Genomic DNA, 5,243 nt, shown 5'->3' with positions numbered 1-5,243 from the left:
ATTCTTTGCGGTTGGGTTCACGTTCCTTTGACTGCTCAAAAGGGCCATAAAGCTGTACCTTTTGATGATTTGTTGTAATATAGTTTCTTGTCATGTCATTTTCATTCTCTTGTTCTGTTCGATAAATGAATAGGATAGACAGTATTCAACTTGTGAACTTTGCCTGTACATGGGTGATTTGCATTTTTACTGATAATAAGTGATATTCGAGAATTGATTTCTTCTTCTTTTTGACTCTTACACGCTGTGTTTTGGTAACATGACTCAGGAACCGAAATGTATCAGTTGGTTCTGAGTCCGTGTTTATGTTCAATATGTTTTTTTTGATGCGACTCTCTCTTCATTGCATTTGTAAAGATATTGTACACCGGGTGACCGGGTGCAGAACTTAGAACAATAGTTTATATATGCGATTACGCTAAATGTCGACATGGCATTTTTAACATGCGTTTTGATACCACATAGTATTGACGGGAACACCTAGCACCCGATTTCACTACGCAATATGCATTGAGACTTGTAGAGGAATTAAGAAGAATTTGCATTACGAAAATTTTATGAACGATATTTTTAAGGTAGCCATATCTTCAAACCTTAACATTGCAACAGCAACATTTACGGGTATGTCGTAGACATGCGCATCAGGCATCTGTCGGTGTACTTCCCTTCTACTTAACATTTAACTCCTGTGTTTTAACAATTGAACTTATAAGGTACGTAATATAAAAACAATCGTCCACGACTATAAAGTTTCAAATCTAGGTACGCAACACGTTCAGTGACGTACAATCAACAATTCACCAGCCACCCCTTGATAGATGCCGTAACTATTCTGTGGAAGTCACACACTTATTAATGATTGACAGAACAAGTTGGTTAAACAAACACCGTACCTCTGAACAATAGAATATGTCAGCACAAATATGCCACTTTACTTCTATTTTGAGAAACTAACTAATTTATTGAGAACGATGATGTAATATCATTTCATCAGAATATTTGTGGGCATTATAAAAGAGGAATAGTTTAGTGATTGTTGCATATACTCCTGGTAACTTTGAAGAGAAGAGAAACTATTGTGTTGCATTTTGCTGTCAAAAGAAGTATATCGCGTTGAATTACAAATCAGGTAGGTCTACCTTTCGTAGTGTTACGTACGGTATCAGTTAGGATTTTTGCTCTCACATAGACTTTGTACAGGCTGATAGGCCTATCACGGGCTGTAAATGTTTCGCCCGATATTGTGAGTAAAGACAATGTTTATATTACAGTCTTTAGACTTTGCGTTCGTCACATTCCAGTTGTTTGGCGCCGAAGTTGCCTGATTGTTGGCACAAGCTAACGTTTCAAAATAGCAGAAATACAGCACTTACAGAATTATGCAATAAGCAAAAATATCAACAACTCCTACAACAAGGAAATTTTTAGACAAAATGTAAATAGCTTGAATGTTGAATCGGCTGATACCTTTAATTCAGTAATAGCTTGCTCGTCCCCTATATGTTATATTTGACACAGCCGGTTTGTCTTGATAATCAAACCGGTACTCAACCAATCAACATGCCGTAATAACACCGGATTACATCCGCTTATTAAATATTAACTAAGTATTTACTTACCTACAAGAGGTGCTGAACAGTTTCATTTTCCCCCATGGATTTCTTACAGAATTGTCCTAGTTCTGGGCTTTGTTTTGTTGGAACCAGTAAACATACGTGCAAAATGCACGACAATGGTGATTCTGGGTAGTTGGACCGATCTCTTGGCTTACTTTTCTTAGAAAAAGCCAGAATGGCTGTTTATCCGCAAAACTAGTAAATTGAATTTAGTAAAATGGAAAAAAATGAGGATATTTCAAATCCGTGACAAAACGCGGCCAACCTGTTAGGGCAACGGGATTTTAATAAAGGAATTTGAAAATAGATTTTTTTTTAATTTTTCTTGCAAGCTAAAATCTATTAAATAATGAAATATACTCATATTTCAATTTCCTATTTTCAATATAAGCGTATGATTTCGTAATAAGCATAATGGTAATTCCGGATAGCAGATTGCGGCCAACGGGATGTCTTGTTCATTGATCAGCCCGACGTACATTGAAAATAGGAAATACAGTCTATTTCCTATTTTCAATTTGGTGCAGACATGCGCAGTGACATGATGCGTCGCTACCAACTACATCAAAAACGGTGCGTCGTACCGTAATTGTTACACTGTATTACAGTCATCGAATCATTCGCCCGCAAATGATTCCGTATTAGGTGCCAAATTTTCGCTTGACAAAGGGGTTAAATCGCAATGCATGGCGGTACTCTCATGTATCTCGTGTATAATATAAGTGTATGTCATGCTTGGCTGTTTGAAGTAAAGTGTTGCTTAGCCATGGTGAGACGTACCCGTAATCTACGTGTCTTGATGTTACTCCACACTGGAGCGGAGAGACAAGTGTGACACTGCGATCCGTTGGCACTGTGTTTCGAAAACCGAGTTTTTTTAATCAGTCGCTTAAAATTCATTCTTGATTGGTGAGCCGTGTTGAATGGTTGATTGTTTTTATTTGGTAGTATATATGTTGTTCCACTTACGTTTATTGTTCAAGTAGGGAAGCTAGAATGTCTACTGGTTGGTCTTGATGTGTTTGTGTAGGTTCGTGTGAACCTGAGTTCGAGCTGTTGTCGCTTTTTGAAGTCTGGCACTTATAAGTGTATTGCCTATATTTCTGTTCCTTCTATATGCGATTATTGTTTGATTTTGGAAGTTTTTTTAGTGTTTCATCTTTTACTTGTTCACTCCAGTTTTCTGTCAGGGATTGCTTGATTTTTGTCATTTCGATGTACGGGTTATTTGTTGTTATGAAGACTACTGTATTGTTGGTGGCGTTCTTTCTTTCTTTTTGTTGTTCAAGCTGTCTTTTTCGGCTTTTATGATCTGTTTCGCTGATAATGCGTTCTATTTCATCTTTTCATATTGTCTGTCTTGTAATTTTTCACTAAATTGAATGTGTGACTTTCTCTGTAAAATCGGTTTCGTTGTTGCTGTTCTGATGTATCATAATGTTTCACCTTTGATCAGACCTTTGAATGTTGCTGCCGGATGGCATGAGTTTCTTTGTAAGAACTGGAATGTATCTGTTGCTTTTGGAATGTATCTGTTTGCTTTTGTGTGTCTTGGTGTTGAGAATGTTCTTTTTGTTGTATCGACGACCTTAGTAGATAGTCAGGTCTAAATATGTGATTTCTTGAGAGGAGCTTTCAAACGAAAATTTGAAAGTAGGATGCATTTTGTTGATGTTTGATATGAATTCATTGAGTTGGTGTTGTGTTCCGATGAAAATCAGAAAATCATCATCCCTGAACCTCAGCCAGGTCGGCATTTGTTGTTTGTGTTTCTGTATTATTCTCATTTCTGTCTCGTGAAATGTAATATCTGCTATTTTCGGAGACGAGAGAGACCCCCATAGAGCACCCCCATATTTGCCAGTAGCATTCATCGTTGAATTCAAATGTGTTGTTTTTTAAGATTATTTTTAGCAGAGCTATCATGTATTTCGTTGGTGGCTGCTTGATTATGTAATTGTTTGATGATCTTTTCTGATTTCATGCTCTGCCGACTGATTCAACTGCCTCATTATGTGGTGTATTTGTGTAAATTGAAATTACATCTAGTGTTACTAGTGTTGCATTGGCCGGAACTTTGATTGTCTAAATTTTCCGTATAAAGTCTGTTGTATCTTTGATGTATGTTGGTTGTTTCTTTGACGATTTGTTTGAGAAAGTGGTCAATGAATTCTGATATGTGAAATGTTGGACTGGAGTATCCACTTATAATTGGCCGTCCTACGAGCTTAGTTCTGGTGGCGGCGTTTTATGTATTTTCGGTAGAAGGCACCAAAGTGGTGTTCTTATTATTCTATTGACTGGATTCAAATATACATTTCTGTTGTGAGATTGTGTATGTCTTCTATTGCGTGTTTTTTGTGTGTGTCATCTGTTGCCAATTTTGTGTAGTATCGTTGATCGCTAAGTTGACGTTGGCATTCTTTTATGTAATCATCAGTGTTTAAAACTGCTGTCCCCCGTCCTTTATAAAACGGTTTTATGGTTATCTTCTTGCTCTTCGATAGCGTTTTCAACGCTATTCGTTCTACATGTGCCATGTTGTTTTTTGTATTTCGAATAGGTGTGTTAACAACAGCCAATTTTGTCGCTTCCAAATAATTTTCTAGTTTTTAGTTCTCAATTGTATGTGGGATCCATTTTGAGTTCATTTTGAATGGGTGTTGTACGGTTATCAAAGATCATCAAACAATACATAACAAGCAGCCACCAACAAAATACATGATAGCTCTGCTAAAATAATCTTAAAAAACATGACATTTGAATTAAACGATGAATTCTACCGGCAAATATGGGATGCTCTATGGGGTCTCCCTAGTCGCTGGAAAGCAGATATTACATTTCACGAGACAGAATTGAGAATAATACAGAAACACAAACAACAAATGCCGACCTGGCTGAGGTTCAGGGATGATGATTTTCTGATTTTCATCGGAACACAACACGAACTCAATGAATTCATATCAAACATCAACAAAATGCATCCTACTTTCAAATTTTCGTTTGAAAGCTCCTCTCAAGAAATCACATATTTAGACCTGACTATCTACAAAGGTCGTCGATACAAGAAAAAGAACATTCTCGACACCAAGACACACATAAAACCAACAGATACATTCCAGTTCTTACAAAGAAACTCATGCCATCCGGCAGCAACATTCAAAGGTCTGATCAAAGGTGAAACATTACGATACATCAGAACATGCAACAACGAAACCGATTTTACAGAGAAAGTCACACAATTTAGTGAAAAATTACAAGACCGACAATATAAAAATACCGCATTTATACGGTGTCCATCACATTTGATCTGAATTGGTACATACCAGTATGGGTACCAAAGATCAACAATAAATGTTGTTTCTATCTGTTCAGTGCAGGAAAATTCCAAGTTGATGTTATGACAATGATTTCTGCACAGTACAACCAGAAAAACAACAAGAAATATATAAACCAGAAAAACAAGAATGACAAAAGTAAATAACGTCTGAAACTTTAGGTACTGGAGGTCAACTTTAGCAACATGCATAGCAAAAACAGCTAGTCCCTCTTAGTTTGAGCAGGTCTGTTAATAAGTAACAGTTCAAAAACAATGACAGGAAATGACTCAAGGTCAGTGGAGTAGCC

This window comes from Ptychodera flava, chromosome 12 (genome assembly GCF_041260155.1).
Source record: "Ptychodera flava strain L36383 chromosome 12, AS_Pfla_20210202, whole genome shotgun sequence".
NCBI classification, from domain to species: Eukaryota; Metazoa; Hemichordata; class Enteropneusta; family Ptychoderidae; genus Ptychodera; species Ptychodera flava.
The sequence above is the reverse complement of the archived record's forward strand: the minus strand, read 5'-3'. Positions refer to the sequence as shown.